The 12850-nt window shown below is 37.5% G+C and overlaps 1 protein-coding gene and 1 pseudogene across 3 annotated transcripts in view; one reads left to right on the top strand and one right to left on the bottom strand.

Moving 5' to 3' along the window:
• ST6GAL2 (ST6 beta-galactoside alpha-2,6-sialyltransferase 2) overlaps window positions 1-12850 on the bottom strand; it is a 69723-nt gene that overhangs the window by 38914 nt on the left and 17959 nt on the right. The window lies entirely within an intron of this gene.
• Window positions 8602-10110, top strand: LOC148113538 (E3 SUMO-protein ligase KIAA1586 pseudogene; annotated as a pseudogene).

Consider the following 12850-nt stretch of genomic DNA (forward strand, 5'->3'; position numbering starts at 1 on the left):
AGTCATAAGTATGTGGGGGGTTGTCGTAACTTTAAACCTTCATTAAGAGAACTGTCATAACTTGAAGACTACCTGAACAAAGAGGGCTGAAATATCTCAATTTGAATGCACTTTATTGGTGCTAAAGAGCTACCACTATGGAAAATTACACTCAAGGAGTTATTCTTGCTTTCTACTACTAATGCACAGGGCCCATTCTCTGGTTTACAGCCATATGTTTTCTTGTTCCTAGGGGCAGAGTATGGCAACTTCATTCATGCCTCAATCTGGAAATGTCCCTCATGACTGTTTTAGAAAGAACTCCTGTTTTGTTTCCCTTTGTCTAAACCACAATCTCCTTAATACAACATACAGTACATACACAATTAAAAGATTTAATACAACATACGGGTACAAGAGCATCCATTATTTAATTTGTCAATTCAATTTATAACAAGAATATAAGACTGTAACAGATTTCTTTTGTCTGAGCCTAGCAGCATAACTTCTGCGGAGAGAATTAATCATCAGCTTGATGCACATCCTGACTACTTATGGCAGGAAGGCATATTTATATTGCCTCAGATTAATTCACAAGAGAAAGTTATTTGTCCATCCACAACCAATAAAAACAAGAAATTATATTAAAGTATAAGGCTTTAAAATTCAAATTCTAGTTACAGCAGAAAGTGCTATATTGTAGTTTATAGCACAAGATACATGCAGGGAAGTTTAACGTTTATTACTCCAATCACAGCTATATCACACTTTCTGACAAAAAACTTGGATAGCCTTGAAAGTTGATAGGGAGCAGTGAAAAAGTAGCAGTAATGTTTTAACTTGACACAAAACAGCTTCATTTGTTCTTCCCTGACATGGAAATTACACCATTGTCTTATTTCTAGGAAAAGATGTTTGGGGGCTATTTGTAGTGGTAAATAAGCTTTGTTGTACATGCCCTAAAACACTTTTTTAAAAATAGTACTTCACATGTTACAGAGCTACAATTTACTTATTTCTTTGCTTATTTGATATACGTAGTGCTCCCTCCTCAAATTTTTCCTTTCAACAATCCATTGGTCTGAGAGTGAATGAATGGCCCTAAGTCAACCTGTGAGCTTCTATGGTCAATAGAACCTTGGCCTACCTGGCGGTTTAACCACTGTACTAGATCGACTCTCATTTGAAACAATATTCCACTAGTAATAACTCTGGCTTCAAATTACATTTACAAATGGGCTTAAGGAAGCAATCAGGGCAGTTCTAACCCTTAATTTGCAAAGTATAGTTTGTTTTTATTTTAGAAACAGTTGAAATTCTTCACGTCAGGCACTTTGTTACTTTCTTATCTTGCAGTGGAGGATTTTAAAAAATGAACAAGTATTTTGATTAGAAACGTATTGAATTTCAAAGAAAAGAAGATGGAGAAGACATGATTACTCTACGAGAATCAGAAACTGAATGTCTTGACGGCACTAGCATGTGTAGATAATATAGGATTGTGTATTACTTTACAGTGTTTTATATACTTTTTAAAATGAACCTAACCTGGTCTTTCTGTTTTTCGATGAATGGAAAAAAGTAAACTTATTTCCCTACCAAGGAGGATGCTGTTAGAGGTGAATTGGTGTTTCAAATCCACCTTCAGATATGGGAATTCACTGGGTGGCTTTGAGCTCTCACTACATCAAAGCCAAAGTTGCTGTTACAGAGAGAAAATGGGGGATGGAGGGCAGGGGTGGGTTCTAAAATATTTTACTACTGGTTCTGTGGGTGTGGCTTATTTTGTGGGGGTGGCTTGATGGTCATGTGACAATTCTTTAGGATTTATCAGAGGTACTGGTCTACCAGGCTTTTAACTGCTTGTGGACCTGTACCGATCTACTCATTTGTTTTTGGAGGCACCAGTCTACTCATTTGTTTTTGGAGGCACCGGTCTACTCATTTGTTTTTGGAGGCACCGATCTAATCATTCATTTTTGGAGGCACCGGTCTACTCATTTGTTTTTGGAGGCACCGGTCTACTCATTCGTTTTTGGAGGCACCGGTCTACCACCACACTGTCTTTTAACACTGATCAGCTGTAGGGTGGCCCTTTGAAGCCCCGCAGCAAGAGTTTAAACAGGTTTTTTTCTTCTAGCCGATCAGCTGGGACTCGGGAGGCAGCAATAGATTGGGGGTGGGGCCAAATAAAAGGTAAGAATAAAGAGAACCGGTTTGGTAACATCATATCGTCACCGCTACCAGTTCGGCCGAACCGGGCCGAACCGGGAGGAACCCACCACTGATGGAGGGTGTAGTTTTGCTTTTAGTCCTTAAAGGCAAGGTGGAATATAAATCACATTAATTCCAAAAGATAAATAATCATATTACTCTTTATAGATATTACACCAAGGACATAACTGCACGTTCCACTTAGCTGATCACAGTACAGGATGCCCACTTCTTCTGTAGTGCGGGAAATAGATTGCTATGACTCAAAAGAAGTGTTTTTCTGCCCAGGTTACCTCAAGTCCTTCAGAGTAAACCTTTTCAAGTGCTCCCTTCCAATTGATCTAGCAGCCATAGCTGTGATTGTCTGCCTGGCTTGCCACACTCTCTCCCGTCACTGGTTATTATTCTTTGCAAGTATTTCCTCCCTGGACATCCAATTCTCTGCTCTTTTCTCTCTCACTGAGTGTGTACACAGAAATACAAACATTAAACCCAAATAATAAACACTTAAAATCTAGAAGGGTGGCTCAGCAGTGATTTCCCAGATTCCATATAAGCTCCTGCTGTGCTCACACCTTAATTAAGCACTTTTCACTTTCTCCACCAACTATGTAAAGGTTGATTCCCTTTCTCCAACATCTTGACCATTATTTAAAATATATTTGTTGATTCTAAGAGTCATAAAAAAAATAACTTGATATGGAAACATTGCATCAATCTTTTAAACAAACAAGAAAGGAGTTGAAACTCTAATAAATTATATAGTATTGAATTTACAAACCAGACAAAGTGACTTATAATAAATATATCTGGCAAAGGAGTGTGACAAGATTGTATTATGTTCCCTTTTTATATTCTGAATACATTCTGGATTGGAAAATGAGTGTTTTTACCATTGGAGAAGAAACATTAATAACCTGCACTATTGTTGAGACTATTCTGATATATTAAATAGCTTCCCTATTTAATAAAATCTCTGTCATAAGCTTTATATCAGGTATTCTAAATAAAGAGAAGATTCTTTTTATTATAATATCTATGGAGAGGAAATGTTTTTCAGGTTTAGAAGGGTTTTTTTTTTTGCTGTCCTGCAATGACTACTTTAGTTTTCATATATTTTAATTTCATTTCATTAAGTTTGCAAGCTCTATCAGAAAGGTGAGATATAAATTCTTTAATAAATTCATTATTTTAGTTTACAACTTTTTATTTTAGCCTTAGCTTAGCTTAGAACATTTTATATAATGTCAAATTTCTAACACAACTTTATGCCAAAATAGAGCTGGTGTTTCATTTTGCTTATTCATATTAAAATAAATTGAATTAAGCATTCCAAAGATAAAAAGAGTTCCCCAAAACAAGGTGTTCTTTAATACTTGGATATTTTCTTAATTTTTACTGGCTTGCACTTTTAAAATGACTTGGCTGAAAAGAATTAAAATTTACTTTAAAATTATCTTGGCAACTTCTAATGCTTTTTACTAATGTGGTCATGTTACTTTAGTGAATCTGAATTATGCACTACCTCATTGCTCATACCAATACTGTAAAAGTTATTTGTGGATATTATGAATTTATGTTTCTTTGGAAATTTAAACAGATTTTTCCCCATCTCCGCTCTTTCCTTTTACTAATATTTCACAGGCATCCTTACAAAAACAAAAACTATACTTCCATGAAATAATCAGTGTGTAACCAATAACCATATTAATTTATTTACAGTAGATAGAAAAAACTATATTGTTCAGTAGTGAAATTTTAACATAGTCATTCTGACTGAAAAGAACTTGAACAATCAATTCATAGTACAAAGTGACAGTTCAAGTTTGTTAAGCAGACTTAATCCCTTTGGTAAGCATCAATAGTCTTGAAGTAATGAAACTACACTTAATTTTGGTCTTGTAGTTTACAAGCTGAGTCAGGTTTTCCATTCCCATTCCAACCCCACCCCAGTGCAGATTCAGGAGCAGCTGAAAAGGGATGGGAGATCATAGATTTTATGCTCTTTTTCTCAATAAATAGTTCAAGTGCTCATTAAAAAAGATAAAACACTACTGTAGATTAAAAATTGGAGTGTAGTCAACAGAAGTTCAGAAAGCTAAAATTAATTGAATTTTTGTGATGCTTAAATATATTCCATAGACTCTTAACTGGATGCCACATTACTCTGTAGATCACATTTTACCTGTTCAATATTTCCTTCCCTGCCATTTCATTATTTCTTTGCATCTCTAATCATGGAGAACATCTAGGTGGTCATTAGCAGATGAAAACAACTTCACGGCACATCATCCACCCATCTACCCATTCTGTTCAATGTTCAAGCTTCAATTCTAAATGTATTCATGTAATACAAAATCAACCCCTTATTATTTAAGTAAATTTGAATAAATTCTAGTTTTGGAAATAATTCTTATCTTAAATTAGACCATTAACAATGTAAGTGATGTGAATTTTTGCTATATACTATTCACTGTATGTACATATGTGTTTGTGGGCTGGTGGAGGAGGGGGGGGGAAGCCTACAGTTTTCTAGACACTATTGCAGCTCAAGTCCTGCCAATCAGAAGGACTGCAGAACCATACATTTACTGTAGATTTACTATTCCAATTGGAAATAAAATGTTGCTGTGCATGAAATGCAATATTCTGTTAAGAGGTCCAATTCAAAGCTTCAAGAACTATTTAATATACTCTGGACTGAACTAGATTTTCCAATCAAATGTTGCATGAATCCAGAACAATATTTATTCATTATCTAGCATGAGAGAAACACAAAGGATTGGTTTGTTGTTGTTACTCCAAGCAGAGTACATTCCTATAATAGGAACTGCCAAATGTCACCAAATTGGTGATGGTGTTTCTAAAATATTGGACACTGGAATATAATTTGATGAAAACTGCACAAAACTGTAACTCTAAGAGAGGGAACACTCATGTCATATTTCAGAGAGTTAAGATTTGAATAATTTGTTTGGGTTTCTTCAAAAGAAAGGAGTATTCCTATTTTTTGGGGAAGAGGGAGAATATTGTGGAACTAGTTTTCTCAGATACTGCATTGGAATATAAGCAAAAAAATCTGGTTGCATTTATCCAACAATTTGATGGTAACTGAATTAAATTAACCATTGTTGGTTTACTTCAAAGGACAAGAAAGACTAAAATAGGAAGGCACTAATTAAATTCAACAATAAATCACCCATAAAATAAATTTATTGAAAACATAACCACAGTAAAATAAATTCTTTCAGTTTGGTCATGAAGAGTCCTGATTTGAACGAGTAGCTCAAGCTACAACAGTCCAATAATCTAATCACTATTACCTTCCCTTTCCACTAGTTTTGAAGCATTTTTAAAAGAATACTTTCATATTGCTCTTATGTTCAAGTGCTTCTTTTTTTTCTTCCATTCATGTCTAATTCTTGGAGGTTGCTTGGACAAGTCCCTACAGGTTTTTCAAAAGTGGTTTGCCATTGCCTCCTTCCTAGGGCTGAGAGAAAATGACTGGCCCAAAGTCAGCCACCTGGCTTCATGCCCAAGCACTGACTAGAAGTTATGGTTTTCCAATTTCTACCATTATGTCTTAATCACTACATCAGAGATGTTAAGACTATTCTCAGAGATCTGGTCTCAAATTGGTCCAGTCTGATCTTGTCACTTAGCCCAAATGATTCACCTGACATACATCTGAAACTGCAATTTATCCATGTTATTTGCAAACTCCAAAAGAAACAAATGCTTAAAAGCTTATACTTTTTAAAATGTAAAGAAATAATTACCTTAGAATCTGGCTGTATGATTCATTATTTTCAATATTACTTCTTGAAGAAAGGCATTTCTTCCATACTCTACAGAGGAAAGAGGTTAACTCTTCAATTTAGATCTTCTCTGGAGCTTTGGAAGACCAGGCTGCTTATAAAAATTGCAGGCATCTAGGCTGCCTTCCTACCTTCTGTGTGAGCCTTCTCCCCAGCACCACCATGGCAGGGTTGCCTATAAAAGCGGCAACCGTGAGATAGGTGGGAGAGGAAATGTGCATTTTGGAAGCTCTGAAGCCAGCAACAGAGAAAGCAGCCAAATTAAAGGTGTTTTTCCTTCACAAAGATTGATCCGTCCAGAGGAAAAAGAAGAGTCATAGTAAAGCACGTGTGCTTTAGCTGCTGCCCATAATAAAGAAACAGCAGTAGAAACCCCAGATAAAAGAGGAATGAAAGACAGATCAGTATCTGCAAGAGTAAAACATTGCTCAATGCGAGTAATAGCAATAGCAGTATATAGTCTAGAGAAAATTGTATACTAGCAATTGAAACATGCATATATATATATTTGTATGTTTCACTTATATACTTTATTTTTTTTTTTCAAAATAAAATACCATCCCAACCCTTATAAGGAAATATAAAAATCAAACTGTTCAGAGTCCAATGTTTTTGTGGATCTTTTGAGCCTGGGTCAATCAACTTTGCTTCAGTTTAAAAAAGAACCTTTGACAATAGCATCTGGAACTTCAATTCCCAGAATTCCCACTGTTGAGAATTCTGAGAACTGAAGTCTAACTGACCAGCAGGCATTTAGTCTGGGGGAACCTCAGCTACCTTTCCTAAAGGTGTCTTAGTAACAGAATTATGTTTCCAGCTAAGGCTAATTAGGCAGAAGCAAATCCCTTCAATTAGAGCAGATAAATCATTCACTCATATACGTACATACAACTACATATTTACATACAGCATTTTTCTTTCTAACTTTCACTGTTTATTCCATGATCAATTCTTAACCAATTCTTTTATAATTTTGTTTCATTTTTCATTATTGGGGCTTTGATCAAGGCCCATTTAATGTCTTATTCAATGAGACTGCTGCCAAGAAAGCAAACATATGAATTATTGATCAAATGAAGCGAGAATTTTCATTCGAGGCACAACCAACCAGACTCAATTATCATACTTTGGACACATTATGTGAAGGCCTGACTTTGGATAAGATTTTAATACATGGACTTGGTAGAAACATAGAAGAGGATGATAGCAGCAGGTGGATGAAGTCAGATACAATGGACTTCATCCACTGCACTCTTTCCATTGCACTCTTGGAAAACTTGAAGGACCAGATTGGGGCCAGATTCTCATGGGAAAAAAATCTATCTGGTTGCTATGAGTCAACACTGATTTGATGTCACATAATTGACTGAATGTTCAATCAATCAATCAATCAATCTAAAGTCCGAAAGCAGAATAGAATGTTTCCTTCTCTATCTTTATTGTATTGACTAGAATTGATGAGCTGTTATTTATTATACCGTTCAGCTTATTTTCACCAAGATGTAGAAAAAAAAGAATTAAAATACTTGGTGCCTCGTTGGTAGATATTACTATTAAATTCTAACAGACAATTCCATAATCACTGATGTGGAAGGTGCCATATTCAATTGGATTCACACAAGTTAAACCCAGGGGTGATATGCTCCTGGTTCAGACTGGATCGAGTGATCTGGTAGCGATGGCGGTGGGCAGTTTGGAGAACCAGTAGCAAAAACCCTGCCCCCCGCTCATGCGCACCCAATCGCCCGGTCACCTGCTTTCCCGCTTGTCGCTTGCTTGCTCACTTTTCCCGCCACTCAGCACTTCCGCTTCCACTAGTTGCTTTTCCAGCCACTCGGGCTTCCTTCCGGCCCACCCACCTCACCCCTGGCCTATATAAATTCCACTTCCTACACAGCCCAGCTACTTTGCCCAGAAGTTCGCCTGGCTGCTTGGACCTCACCTCGCCTCACTTGGATGCCTCGCTGACTGCTGCTTGCTCAAAAAGGTAAGCTTTGCCAGTTGCATGCCACCCCCCCAATCCCCAGACTCACGTAGTTGTGTTGTGTTGTGTTGTGCATGTGTAAAGTGTGAAAGTTAGTTTTTTGGGCTTTTTGAGGCTGTGTGAAGTCCCTGTTTGTTGCAGGGACCATTTTGGGTCTAGCACAGCTGCTTTTACATTGTGGGTGAGCCAGTTGTGTTGTGTTGTGTTGTGTGTGTGTGTAAAGCGTGAAAGTTGGTTTTTGGGGCTTTTCGAGGCTTTCTGTGAGCTTTTACATTGTGTGTCATCAGCTAACAAAGCTGCTTTTTTTTCTTTTTGCAGTAGCTGCTGCCCTTAACAGGAAGGATGAAAAGGCAACAGACTTTGATGGGTTTCTTGACCAAGAAACCAAAACTTGAACAACCACCAGCAGAAGTGGAACAAAAATCATCCCCTGCACCACAAGCACCACCACCTGAAACTGGAGAAAGCAGCAAATCAAGTATAGATTCACCCGCCTCACCCGAAATCGGAAGCATTCTTCCAGACTGCTGGACCATGCAACAGTACAGCTACTTCCAAGAGAAGTATGATGGCTTGGAAGTTTCAAACAAGAAACTGGGTTGTACATACTTTGTGAAACATGGCTTTGCAATGGAGAGCGGTATTCATGTGTCCAAAGAGTGGAAGCTTTTCAAGATTGAGCTGGCTGGGAAAAACAAGGAAGTGCACCAGGCGTCTCTCCAGAAAAAAATGAGAGAACATTTCGTATCGAAATCACACACCATTTGTAGACACAAGCTGAGCAGGAAGCCATAACAAAAGCAATGGACAAGGTTTCTGAAAGGAAATTTGGCGCCACTTCTAAAATGTTCAAAACTGTTTACAGCCTGGCAAAAGCATGCAGACCAATTTCAAGCACAGAGGAATTGATAGAATTACAAACTGAAAATGGAGTCAATCTGGGAGTAGGATTGCATTCAAGGCCAACAGTTGTGAAAATAGTTGAGTGCATTGCAAATGAAATTAAAACCCAAATGTTTTCCAGCATCATTGCACGGAATCTGAAGATATGTCTAATCATTGATGAAGCCTCAACAGTATCATGCAAACCAGTTCTGATAGTTTTCTTAAAAGTTGAGGACTCAGAGGACCCACCAACTATTTTTGTCGAGCTTGTTGAATTGAAGAAACAAGATGCAGAGACAATATATTCTTCAGTTTTTGAAAATTTACATAAGGTTGGCTTTACCAGGGACTACCCACAAAAAAATTTGATAGGGTTCTGCTCTGATGGTGCCAGCGTTATGCTTGGGAGAAAATTTGGAGTGAGCACCAGAATAGCAAACGAGTTTCCAAACATCATCATATGGCACTGCTTGAACCATCGCCTCCAACTTGTTTTAGATGACGCCATAAAGGAAATAAAACAAGTAAATTATTTTAAAATTTTTATTGATATGATATGCTCTATTTTCCAGCAGTCCAATAAAAACCGAATTGAACTTGACAAAATATCTGAAGAACTTGAAATTAACATCATAAGGATTGGTCAATATTTTCATGGGAATCAAAATACTCAGGTATGGCTGCCTGTCTGGAAAATAAATATTTCTTAAACAATTTGGCATTGATGATAGACATTTTGGAGGAAATTTCACTTCTTTCAACTGCACTGCAAGCATGCAATACGGACATAATAAAAGCTGAAAAACTGTGAGAAGATCAATAAAGGCATTTGAACTGCCAACAAAGGGAAAGGGCCCATACGAAAGAAGAGTTGAAGAACTAATTACCTCAGAAACCTTCAGGAATATAAACTTCATAGAAAACCATCGATTTGTTGGTCTTCATTGAGAAAGACTTTTACAAAGTATCATCAAAAACTTGCAGAAACGACTGATGGACTGTGAGCATTTAAAAACTTGGAACCAACTGCAAGACATCACAAACAAACTAGTTTCCACAGTTTTTGGTGTCAGAGTACTGGGATTTTGAGGAAATAGTCGTTCCATGGGCAGCAGCTGAAGAACAACTGCACACATTTAATGACATTTTCAACTACAACATTGACAACAACGACTATAGAGATTTTGTGGAGAATGTCTTAAAAGATTCGAAGAGGTATGCAATTCCTGACAGTACCAAAAAAGCAAAAGATATTGTCAGAAGAATTGCAGTGAGTTCTGTAGAAGCGGAAATGGAGTTTTCGAAAATGAGCCTGATATGTTCAGAGAACAGAAGTCACCTAGCTGTTTCCAATCTAACCAACCTCATGACCATCAGCGTTACCGGACTACCTCTTCCAAAATGGGACCCTATTCCTGCAGTGGAAAAATGGTTCAGAGAACACCATCGCTCAGCCAATGATCCGCGCATCAAGTACAAGAAAAGTGGAAGTGAGGAGAGTGCCACTGAAATAGCTATGTGGAAACATCTCAAAGCTAAAGACAACTAACAGTTTTATGTAAGTATTTATGTATCTTTTTTATTGTTTTTTTATTGTTTTGTGTACTTGTTATTCTTATTTACGTATTAAATGGTTACATTTGTATATCATCTTATATCTCCTTGTAGGTCATTATTATCATTGGTGCAAGAAACAACATTGAAGACAACATTTTTATTGCTCTTATGTAAGCATTTGTTTACCTCTTATTGTTTTGTGTACTTCGTTTATTATTTAAGAATTTATTGCATGAAATAATTGGTATATCTTCTTTTTGTAGGTCAAAAAAGACCAAGGAAGTGACGTCGACTTGGCACACCCACCTGACCACTAAGCGCTGCCCACCAGGGGTGGTCACCTGACCACCTAGCCCCGCCCCACCAATTAAGCCACACCCACAGAACCGGTAGTGAAAATTTTTAGATTTCACCCCTAGTTAGACCCTTCTATGTTGAGTCAAGTCACAGGGATATGATCTCAGCAAATCTTTGTTTTATTCTTTTAGGTTTATTTCTGTTGTAAATATCAAGCATGCAGACAGGATATATAAAGAGATGAGAACTATAACTTGATTATTTAAATCACTTCCCAGTTGAGTAATTGATGAGGATGGGATTTGGCTTGTCTTTTTGATCAATTTTGTAAAATACTTTTGGAATAATTTTGCTTATGCTATTGTTGTATATAGTCTTTGTTCTTTATTCCCTTTAATTCTTATGCTATATGTTTACATGTCTATCGGTCAGTCTATATTTTTTAAAGTTTTCTGAAGATGATCCCTTAAGCAGACCCTCCCACCCTTAATAGTTTTAAGTACCTGTCATGTCTTGAATCAGTATATTGTCATTAAAAAACAAAATAAAATCACCATAACATATATAAAATAAAATAAATAATTCCTCAGTCATCCATTTATTGTGCATGTACATTTTCCATTAGAACACTCATATGAAGAATTCTGAGCTTCAGTGAAATGAGAGATTTCACTGAAATCTGAAATGATAGAAATAGTGCCTAGCTCTTTTCCTGTACAACCAACAAAACAAGTACTATTAATTTTTTCTCATCCCCGATTTTTGCCCAACAAAGGCAGTAAATATAAACCCATTTATAATTCACAGACAGAATCAGCAGACAAGAAAAACCTAGGCCTCCATTTTAATTTAGATTTTCTCTTCATTTTGGAAAACACAGATATACAGTGAAAAACATGAAATAAAAGGATTCTATTCTTTACAGATCCATGCATATACTGTACAACAGCCAATGATTGATAGTACAAGATACATTTAAAGGAAAAGAGCATAGATGTATCTGCAATTATCTTTTGCATTTTCAAAAATCAATACACTATTATAGTTGAGCACACAAGAAATTCTTACATTTATATAATATTAAATATATGACTGGAAGCCTACAGAACCTATACAATTCCCAATGCTTACTCAAAAGAATAAATTGAAAAACCTTTCTCTCATCTCTGGGTTTAACTATTTACCAAAGATGTTTTCTGTTCGTGGTTTAAATGCTATGTAGCTGTTTATGCATTTGAAGCCAGGGGTGGGCTCCTGGGGGTTCAGCAGGGTTTGGGTGTTTCTCTAGCCAAAGATTGCTGGGGTTCAGTGAACCCCCAAATGCCACCCCTGGCTGGCCACGCTCACCCCACCCCTCCCAGGAGTCTCCACGTGGCCCGGTCATCATTCCAGGTAAGTGCAGGGGCTGCGTGAAGGGACTGGGAGAGTAAAAAGTGGGCCTACTGGAGGTTCCGGAAGTCTGGATAGGGCCTGTTTCCGACATCCGGATAGGGCCTCTGGATGTCAGGAAGCTGTTTTCGCCCTGCCGGTGGCTTAAGGAAAACCTTGGAAGCCTGGGGAGGGTGAAAAATGGGTCTCCCAGAAGTTCTGGAAGCCTATAGGAAATAGGAACAGGCCTATTTCTAGCCTCCAGAGGGCCTCCGGACCCCAGGGGAAGCAGTTTTTGCCCTCCCGGAGGCTCGAGGAAAGCCTCCGGAGCCTGGGGAGAGTGAAAAATGCCCCCCGCTGTGGTGCAGGTGGCTGACTAGGCCATGCCCACCATGGCCACGCCCATCCAGCAAAGGGGCAGTGAACCTTTTGCTAAAGGATTTGAAGCCCACTCCTGTTTGAAGCATACAACTGTGATGAGTCTGGGAAGAGGCCAGTATTCCCATTTAAAATTCAGTAATTATGTCTCACAATATGCTATGTTAGTAGTTCAGGCAAACTTCCTCATGTTGAAATATTTTTTACCTAACCTGAGTTTCTAGGAGAGCCTCTAATTACTACAGAGTTCAGAGCATCAATGCAGACAGCAATATGTTTTGGCATCCATCTTAATCTTGTTATTTGGTGTCAGTTATTGCTTCCAGTATGAACCAGTAAATACTTATTTGATATCATAGAACTCAGGTTA

The sequence above is a fragment of the Pantherophis guttatus genome, chromosome 5 (assembly GCF_059756535.1).
Source record: "Pantherophis guttatus breed Tessera chromosome 5, ASM5975653v1, whole genome shotgun sequence".
NCBI lineage: Eukaryota > Metazoa > Chordata > Lepidosauria > Squamata > Colubridae > Pantherophis > Pantherophis guttatus.